Source organism: Mytilus californianus, unplaced genomic scaffold (assembly GCF_021869535.1).
Source record: "Mytilus californianus isolate M0D057914Y unplaced genomic scaffold, xbMytCali1.0.p SCAF_11, whole genome shotgun sequence".
NCBI classification, from domain to species: domain Eukaryota; kingdom Metazoa; phylum Mollusca; class Bivalvia; order Mytilida; family Mytilidae; genus Mytilus; species Mytilus californianus.
Window position 1 is genome coordinate 20497432 of NW_026262593.1, and position 11584 is coordinate 20509015.

The window sequence follows — 11584 nt, forward strand, 5'->3', positions numbered from 1 at the left end:
GCCTTCAACAATGAGATAAACCTATAACATATAGACGGATTGATAATATATAGTATATATATGCTTCAAAAGGTAAATCTTTTTAAAAGAGAAACCAACGACCTAAGCTCATAACATTCAATCAAAAACAGTTCTGACAGACATCACCAAATCTAGGTGTGGAACAGGGAAATAGGGAACACCGCCACATTCTTTATGTGCTTGTCCTAGGACAGGAGCCTGTGAGTATACTAGTATTTGAAACGTCTCAGCTGTCATATATAAGAGATTTAAAAAACGTTATGAGATTATAAAAAGTTTAGAGACATGACACGATTTTCAATTTGTGTTCCAATATGTTTATTCATAAATAACTTTCACCAAAAATACATCGATTGAAGTATACGTGTCAAATAATTGGTAAAATATGTAATCAAATACATCAATCTATCGACCTGATTGATCTGCACATGTCCTTCCCGAAAGTCACTCAGAACGAGGCTGCTACGTCACTGGTGACAATCAGCAATATTGACAGTAGGGAATAGCGCAAAATTTTAGCTTCATTTATTTACGAAGAAAAAGTATCAAAGTCGCATACAACGGTTATATGTGCTGCTGCTGGATGCAACAATAGAATTAAGAATAATATTAAAATCATATTTTCCGTTTTTCGAATAACCTACAGAATTAGAAGGCGTGGAGATGGGACTTTGTTCAAACCCCTAACCACAAACTGTGTTTCGTTCACTTTTACAAGGCATATTACAATCGTGATCGATGAAGCCATCATAGGTCACAGGCTTGATGTACAGGTGATTTGCAATTTCGGGTCTTGTTTGAAATTGGAAGCTGTAGGTGTCAAGCCACATGGGGTGATTGATAAAACGTAATTCTTACACAATATTACTTTATACTTGATCTTACTTTGTGTACATTCTTGATGTAGGTTTTGCCGAGGGCACATGTGAGGTAGGAGTATATTATTGTTACAGTAATACAGGTATGACTACATGCTGTTTTAACACTACTCTATGCTCCACCGATCTAAACCTATTACAAGTTCTGATAACTGATACACAACCTGTATATAGACTTCATCTTTTATTTACATATAAAACTTATTCAGATAATTTCACAAAGGATCGATAGGTATGAAATTGGATAAATTAATAAAAAAGATAAACAAAATCTGGCGTAAGAACTATGCCAGACACCCCTATTCTTGCCATTTTTTTTTATTTTACTACAAAATTCCATTCATTAAACATTCTTAGCTCTAGACTATAAGACTAGCAAAACAAGCTCTCATTAATTCATCCACCCCTCCACTTTTAGTTGAATTTGGTAAATACATTTATGTATATTAAAATACAAAGAAAAGATGGGATGTGTCCAATTGGTACAGAATCACATGGTAAAATCCATTTCTTTTTAAAATGGAAACTAAATAATAAATAAAGAAAGTGTCTTTTGAGTCAATTATTTGGTATAAAAGTACGGCCTTCAACAATGAGTAAAATCCATACCGTATAACCGTCAATAAAAAGACCAAACATGAAAACTGTGGAACAATTCAAACGAGAGAACAAAACAATTTCTTGAATTAAATTTATATGTGGTTTTTTAGAAATCAGAAGTTTTTATTTATCATTCATCAGGGTTGAGCGCTCACAAATATGTTTAACGCCGCCACTTTCTTTATGTACCTGTGTAAAGTCAGGAGTCCGTAATAAAGTGGTTGTCGTTGTCATGGTTGTCATATAAGTTTTTCGTAAATTGTATTATCATTTATAAAATAAGCCGTTATTTTTCTCGTTTGAATTGTTTCAAATTTTTCATGTGGGTTCCGTAAGTAGCTGACTACACGGTATGGGTGTTTCTAATTGTTGAAGGCTTTACGGTAGTTTTAATTGCTTATATTCGTCGTTGGATTTCTGGTGAATAGTTGCATTGTTAATCAGACCCTATCTTATATCTTTATAAAGATAAACGCTCATTACTATCATTATAGAATTATAGGAATTAAGTAAAAGGTTAAACGTAAATCTTAAATGGTGACATTCATACAAACTGTTTCCAATAAAGAGAACGATCGGAAAAACTCAAATAACTTTAACCACTTCTCCATCTTTTTATAATCAAGGTTCTTTCTAGGTCATATATATTTATATTTACATATATCATCTGCATTGACAGTGCACCAAAATCCACAAAATTTCACCAGCTTAAATGGAGTTATGAATAAACCAAATCAAGAAGGAAGATTTTACTTGACAAACACACAAATAATCAATTCCTCAAGACAGAAACAGAAAATCATACTAAAAACGAAAAAATGATATAGTGTAGTCAATTAAGTGCAGAACTGTTATTTGGGATGTCTTTTCAGCCATATAAACACATTTCTATCTTAAATCTTAATTTATATAACATGTTTCAAAAATAATAAAATACACACCAAGCGTATGATCTAAGTAAGTACCGACACAGCAGACCAAAGCCAATTAACTAATAAAACCTCAATGCGTTGACCTTAATAGACCAATTGATAAGAGAATTACTAGCGTGAACAATGATTAGAGATATACAGCTAAATATAAATAAACCTTGACCGCAGATAATTGATAGCTATTAACGACCACTCTTATAAGAACGATCACAGACACTATACCATAATTACAAAAGTAGTTATTGTTGATATAAAAGCCTGTAAACGTCCAGCAGGAAGTATTTCAGATACCCAGTCTGATATTGTTGAAGTACTGAAAAAATATAAAACATGATAAACTAATTATTTTTATTATGCAAATATTTGGGCTTAAGGGCAACACGTTATGTTACAGAAAACTTCCTTGGCGTCATTGAATAAGAAGCGATGAATGTAAACTAACTGACGCCAACATTATACTTAACTATCCGAGCAGTGTGCGCGGCACACTGTGTGAATGCTTGAGGATATTTTTTCTTTAGTATCATGTAATTCACTCAGTTCTGTCATATTGTAAATCAAGAACAAAACAAATTACATGCTAACTGCAGTTGACACAAAGCACACAGTATGTACATAAAATGATAGTGTGTTCTCAGATAATTAAGGATAATGTGCCGCTAAAATACTGTGCCTGAGCTAGCCACATATCTTTGACAGAAATGCGTCACCATAGGGGTATTTGCATACACGTGTGTGTACGTCTACCAGTCTACTTGTCTCAGAGTACTTTAGCAAGCCGTTCCCGAGCGGTATAGCCTTACTTGATTTTCCACGTGGTACCGCATAAGAGTAAATCTTTGTGGGCATAGACCGACGTGAAATAGAGCTGTTGAGCAATCAAGATGAGACTATTCCTCGTTAAGGTACGTAGGCACCCTAACTACTCAGAAAATGTTCATAAATGTCTGGCCTTAACATTTATAATAGTAACATAACGTGAACCATAAAGGCACAACATCTTCGTAAAAAAAAAAAAAAAAAAAAAAAAAAAAAAAAAAAAAAAAAAAAAAAAAAAAAAAAATTCGGCGGTGTTGGGGTGGCTGGAGGGTTGATTTGAATTTTTTGCACTGCTACTGCTACTAGCTAATTAATGCAACTGACTGAATAGTCCTGACAAAGATTGAAAATTAACACGTGCACCAAGTTCATGAGACGGTTAAGAAAACATTGCCGTCTCGACCACAGACATCATAAATCTAGTAATAAAATGTGTATCGTCCACCTAAATAAATAATGGATTTTTGACAGAAGCCGAGTCGGACAGAACATGAAACACTAATATAAACATCAATTAAAAATTTCTAATTTATATAACATGTTTCAAAAATAATAAAATACACACCAAGCGTATGATCTAAGTAAGTACCGACACAGCAGACCAAAGCCAATTAACTAATAAAACCTCAATGCGTTGACCTTAATAGACCAATTGATAAGAGAATTACTAGCGTGAACAATGATTAGAGATATACAGCTAAATATAAATAAACCTTGACCGCAGATAATTGATAGCTATTAACGACCACTCTTATAAGAACGATCACAGACACTATACCATAATTACAAAAGTAGTTATTGTTGATATAAAAGCCTGTAAACGTCCAGCAGGAAGTATTTCAGATACCCAGTCTGATATTGTTGAAGTACTGAAAAAATATAAAACATGATAAACTAATTATTTTTATTATGCAAATATTTGGGCTTAAGGGCAACACGTTATGTTACAGAAAACTTCCTTGGCGTCATTGAATAAGAAGCGATGAATGTAAACTAACTGACGCCAACATTATACTTAACTATCCGAGCAGTGTGCGCGGCACACTGTGTGAATGCTTGAGGATATTTTTTCTTTAGTATCATGTAATTCACTCAGTTCTGTCATATTGTAAATCAGGAACAAAACAAATTACATGCTACCTGCAGTTGACACAAAGCACACAGTATGTACATAAAATGATAGTGTGTTCTCAGATAATTAAGGATAATGTGCCGCTAAAATACTGTGCCTGAGCTAGCCACATATCTTTGACAGAAATGCGTCACCATAGGGGTATTTGCATACACGTGTGTGTACGTCTACCAGTCTACTTGTCTCAGAGTACTTTAGCAAGCCGTTCCCGAGCGGTATAGCCTTACTTGATTTTCCACGTGGTACCGCATAAGAGTAAATCTTTGTGGGCATAGACCGACGTGAAATAGAGCTGTTGAGCAATCAAGATGAGACTATTCCTCGTTAAGGTACGTAGGCACCCTAACTACTCAGAAAATTTTGGGGAACGATATTATATTTGGCCAAAATAAAATATCATAGCCCAAAACGAAATATGTAACGTTATGTTGCCTGCCCAAGTTGCATATTGAGTAACCCCAAAATTTGAAGATGTTGTGCCTGATGAAGCCTTGTGTCTTGTTAAAATTAAAGTTGATCTAGAGAAAATTAATGTCAATATAAAAATCCTTAACCACAATATTGAGATCAACGTGAAAAGAAAAGACACAAGGCTAGGATGTAGGACATGTTACAAAGTCATAACCGATCGCGGATTTAATATCCGATTTAAATGTTCTACTGTAGCGTTTAAAACTATCTGTTTTCCAAAGTCCCAGTGATTGTATCATGCTGTCCTCAATACCTTTAGAACTAGCGCTTGTGGCCGCACCTGATCGAAAGGAATGTCCGCTATAATCCTTTTACAATATCCTAATGCCATGAGTATTGTTTTAAGCTTGCTTATAAAATAGTTCCGGGAAACTGGGTTTCCGATATTTCTTCAACGAAAAACGAATCACTATGCTTTGCGTTTATAGGTTTCGTCTTACACTCAGCAGCTGGAATAGCAATTTATACGAAAAAGCGATGTCATCAATCCTGAACAATGAAATTAATACCTTGTCGGAAAATATCTGTCTTTGTAGCTTTTAAATTTATAGTTACTTCGCTTTCTGAAACGAAACATCTGAAATAGCAATTAATACGGACAGGCGATGCCATCAATCTTGAACAATGAAATTATAATGCTGCTAGCCACGCCTGACTGAAAGGAATGTCCGCTAAAATCGTTGTATAATTGTGTTACTGGACAAAATATCTCTATGCAGTCTAAATGGACTTCGGTCGGACAATAAATACTATTCTTGTAGTTGATACAATGTATTTGAAAAAATTACGTCGGTGAAATAGTAAGCTAACAATATGTCAAATGTAAATATAAACAGTGATGAAGATAATTTGTCAGCAAAAGTTCTAAATTGCAGTTTTTCACGCGATCGTATGTATTTAGGCCTCTTCAATAACTTCAGTTGATCATGATGTCAGTTCTTCACATAAATACGCTATAAGTATCACTTATCCAATTGGTTGAATGAACAACAGACAAAGAGCTTCTCCTCCATATTCCAAATATGAAATAAAGAAAAAACGAATGTAACTGTGTGCACAATATCTGGTATCATTTAACATACTAAACCTTACTAAGTAATAATCAACCAAATTACAAAAAAAAAACCAACTACTAGTAAGTAGTAAAATAATAGTTTCAATCAATCCAACTATTACTGTATCGTGACATCTGAACTTGTGATGAGTTAGGTGTTTGCCCTATGTTGAAGTGTCAGTGTGACTTGAGATAAAGGACGGCAATAAAAGCATATTGTGATATTGTGTTATGAATTGATATCTACCATATCCTTTTCTACTTGCTCATAGTATGTAATCGTTGTCGGGGACAAATGTATATATATTAGGATAAAACGTTATGTTGCATGACTTGTCTATCATTCATTGTGTCATGGAACCTTAATTTCGTTAATTTTCCTAATCTGTAATCAGATTTACGTATAGGTAAATTGATAAGGTCGTCGTTGTTGAATACTTGAAGGTTAATTGTTTGATGAACTATAACAGACAGTCTTAATGACTGTTAGTTTAATGTACAAGTAGTTTTGTGGACTAGAGGTAAATGATATTTGATGGGTGTTACATGTAGAAAGTGTCGAAAACTTTCATGAAGTGAATATAATATATGACATGCGGGAGAGTCGAGTATGAATAGTTACAGCGAATGGACATGTATCTGCTTAACTATGTAAATTTGGTAAAGTGTATATATACATGTATGAACATACATTTGTAAAATTGTAAATGTGAAATTGCATTTTTAAACCAATGCATAGGAAGAACCCCGTGGCTTGCCCAATTGTACCGCGATTTCGCGGGCATCATCTAGTACCATATAATAAATGTGTTGTAGTCCGATGATTTTACTCTCATTCTCATGATTCTTGTGAATCCGTAGCATAGTGTCAAGTAAGAGCCTCAATGCAGAACGTAGTCTTGTTGAGTGTTAACAATAATAATGTATCATGATCTATAAGAGTATAGTGTAACGTTTACTAAATACAACCTGGTGTAACATCTCTGTAATCATAGTTCCATATGTACATGGTATACAAAATCTGAAGTCTATGTGCACGTGCTAAATCAGGTGATCACCATAAACATGTCAATGATAAAACAAATATTAAATAGAAAATTTCACATTCAAGATGAACCTATGCACTTGCGAACCTTGTGTAACACAACAATTCTTTAAAAATAAAAGATATATATATATGTATATATAAATAAATAGAAAGTAATTGTTTCTGTCTCTTGACTACACGCGTACGTTCTATGAATGTCGAAAATATATTTACAACATCGTGAACTCAATTAGGCGCAATAAATTCTCTTCTGTAGATCTTATATCATGTGAATGTGTAGATAATTCAAATGAGCATGCTAAATTGCTGCTCGTCAGTTTCAAACTGTACGCATAATTTGTTGTATGACCAAAATATGAATTGAGATGACATGTCTATCGATTATTAATCATTTAAAAATATCTATTTTAACGATAGCTTTCAGAATCAATGAAAAATCTAGAAACTGAAATATACAATAAACTGACCTGTCTAGAAGATAAATTTGTACCAGATTCTCAAGACACGTCTAAAAATGTTGGTATACCAGTGCAATCTTATCTGTAAGCCAATATCCACTCCGAGTCATTAGCAGAAAATATCGGCATTGACAGAAACGCAAGCGTAAATAACAAACTAGTGAAAAATTCTGACGTACGTTTAGTGTTGTATACTAGGTATATTTATATACATAGTTGTTACCATTTGAAATTTAGCATCCATTTCTATATGAACAAATAATTGCGTAGCGTCTAATAGAACACATCACTAGTAATCAGCCTACTCGTTTCCAAGTAAATGTAATCTCACAAATTGCAGAATAAAGCATTTATTCCCATCCGGATCCGTTTCGACACAATCTAAAGTGTCAAATATCGAGTATAATTCTAAATCTTCATACCTCTTGTTGAAAATGTTGCGGGTGTATAATATAAACACAATAAGTATACTGTCGTAATTCGTATAGTTATGTTGGCATTGTAAGAATAGTTATGAAATAACCGAAAAATTTGATTTGAATTTTTTGCACTGCTACTGCTACTAGCTAATTAATGCAACTGACTGAATAATCCTGACAAAGATTGAAAATTAACACGTGCACCAAGTTCATGAGACGGTTAAGAAAACATTGCCGTCTCGACCACAGACATCATAAATCTAGTAATAAAATGTGTATCGTCCACCTAAATAAATAATGGATTTTTGACAGAAGCCGAGTCGGACAGAACATGAAACACTAATATAAACATCAATTAAAAATTTCTAATTTTATACATGCGTTTTACTCAAAAGGAGCGAGACGGAGTGCGCCAACAAGGTAAGCATCTCCTGCTATGTATGCTATGTATGAAATTATATGCCACTGTCATACAACTGAGAGGTTAAGCTAGTTATAAACTAGGTTTAATCCACTATTTTCTACATAAAAAAATGCCTGTACCAAGTCAGAAATATGACAGTTGTTTTTCATTCGTTTGACGTGTTTGAGCTTTTGATTTTGCCATTTGATAATGGACTTTTCGTTTGGAATTTTCCTTGGAGTTCAGTACTTTTGTTACTAGTATTTTACTTTTCATCCGCCTTACAAATCAACACTCCATCAACATGTCACAATCATGAATAAGACAAAATTGGCGAATAAAGATCAAAGACCGTAAAAGCATGACAGTTCAGAGAGCGACATACCATTTTGGTCAACCAATGCCTGATGGTGACGGTAAAACTTATGCCTTGTCATTTTTAGTCTTTCTTCCTCATTTCATTGTTAGAACAGCTTTTATGTTAGGAGCACATTTCTGTTAACAAAGTCCTTATAGTGTGAACACGAACAAGAATACGATATTCAATGAAATAGTTAAGCGCCATATAACAGAGTTAAGGTTATTTTAATGCTGAGAAATAGGAAGTTGACAATTGGGAAGTCGAAAATGATCACAATTGTCATACAGTCTAGTTTGAGTCGGCCATCTGTGTCAATATCGAGGAAAAGATCAAGATACGTAGCATACCTTCTAGTTTCCTAAATCCCAGTTACTGATTGTTTTTTGTTGTTGTTGTGTTTTTGGTTTTTGTTTAATTCTTATTGATCTTTTTGTTCAGACTACATTACATTTGTATACATACATTGTTATAAGATATAAGTAAAATATGTGACAATATTAATATGCGACTAAGGAAAAATAATGATTTAAAAGTCTTTGTGGTAAATATACAGTGTTTTCTGCTCTTTGGTCGGGTTATTGTCTCTATGACACATTCCCCATTTCCATTCTCAATTTTATAGCATAAATATGTTGGACTCTGAACCGTGGTAGTCACGCTGAAGTGCGATGGTCTGACGTTGAAATGCGATGATCTTACGTGGCTGTGTGGGAATTTCACAGCCAAGTAAGATCAGAATGGGAACGTTAAATCAGATGCTTTGTGTAAAGAGATCACCACGCTTTCTGCAAGTTAAGAAGCCTTGCAACAACTTTTTGAGGGGTCCGTAGGTTGCCTGTTACAAGGCAAAATTTCTACCCTATCCAATATACCCTCATTTTCTAGTGGCAGTCCAAATTTCCCCGACTCTCATCCCGGACGGCTTTTTATTACCTATTGTATTTATTGTAAATTTGCTCTCGTCCTGAACATGAATACCACTGGAGGTTAAGCAACAAGTAATCAATCAATCTAAAAATATAAAGAAAAAAGATCCCTGCATGCACTGGATGGTATATTGGGCAAGCTTAAATAGACGGCTGTTTCTTGAACAATCAACATAAACTGCGTTGTAAAATGATGAAAAAAAATCATATACCTAAACTATATAAATTGCAAATTTCTGTAATTGTTGAAAATCTGTGCGTGATCTATAAATACGCAATCACGTCAAGCTGACACTGAGACGTTGTAAATCAATTCCTCGTGTATCGAGAGATTCAAAGCATGGTAAAAAAAACCGATTTCGAAGCTAAATTAAAAAAAACGGGAAGGTCCATTAAAATGACAAAATCAAACGTTAGACTTCATCAAACAACGACACAAATGGAAAACAACTGTCATATTACTGACTTGGTACATGCATTTTTCGAAGAAAATGGTGGGTTAAACCCCACTTGTATGACAGTTGTTTTTAGTTCCGTCACATTGACAAAAAATGGATGCACAACCCAAACAGACACAATAGATTAAAGTGACAATAATTGGGATCAAGCAGCCAAAACTATGTAAATATCATCATAGACAAGCAACACAACTGACTAAAAAATTTTGAAAAAAATACAAATAAATCTAAAGGACACCAACAAAAATGTTGCAGTTTATAGTAAAATTGACAAAGACGACAACAAAATGTTTTTGTAGCTAATAGTGCACTCAGTACATAGTTTATCGAGAAAGTACAAATTAAGTAAAATATAAAGCAAACTGAAATCAACACTGTAAAAATCTCTTGTATCTGAATCGCATCTCTGGGCCAACGTGCACCAGGAACGACCAACGCCAAAAGTCCAATAGCTTGATGCATTAATACCGAGTCACCTCTAGAGTCGTACGACCAAATGGAACATAAGAGCACAAAGTCAAATAAAGGAAAAACTGTAAAGTAAATAAAAAGATACACAACTTCAGGAAATAGAATCTACAACTGAAGACCATCTTGTATTATTCGTGAAGTAGACATTGAATATTAATCTATAACATCTTTGTACTCTCCGATGAACTTTTTTCAGAAAAAGAAGGACACTTTCTTTGACAAAACGTTGACTCATTAGCTGTTTTATCAGACAGATAGTAGCAGCTGCAAGCTCTGGAATCTCGTATGAGTTGCAAAATGCATGCTTAGTAATCTATACGCGGGTGAAGTTGTTATATTGCTGATATGGTGCAAAATATTAATGATTTTAAAAATTGTTCTAGATTCTGGTACTGAGATGACTGCTGTAGTCAAAATTCGGAGTATAAAGCACCCCCTCCCCCCACCTTTAAGGGTGACTGGGAAATAGAAATATTGTCACATAGGTATTCCGACCGGAGGTAAAACCCTTGTCAAAGTGGGGTGTCCGTTTGGCTGTTCGAGATGTGCACAGCCACATCAGATTGGGAAAGTTAAACACGATGCCTCGTGTAAAGAGAGTACCACGCTCTCTACACATTAAAAACCCATTGTTACACCTGTGAGAAGGGTCCGTAGGTGGCTTGTTGCAAGACAAAATGTCTGTCCCTATCCAATATACCCTCATTTTTAAGTAGTTTTTCAAATTTCCCCCGACAACCATGACAGACGGCATCTACTAGAGGACACACATATTGTATTTATTGTTAATTTGTTCTCGTCCTGAACATGCATGAAATATTTGCCACTGGACGTTAAGCAACAAACAAACAATTGATCGAGTTTATTACTTAATTCAAACGTATTAAGTCAATCGCTCGTTCGTTCTAATTCCAAGGAGCTCTTTTTCTTTCATACCACATGATAATTTGTTCATATATTTACCCATAGTTACCCCGAAACATCCCAAAACATAAACAGTATTGTTGAAGTCATGTCAATTCTAATTATTTGTAATAGTATTAACATAAATACCGACTCCAAGGTACATTCATAAAGAGGAAGTCCAAAACAACTAACAAAATCAACATGGGTAATGTTTTTATATGGAAGTG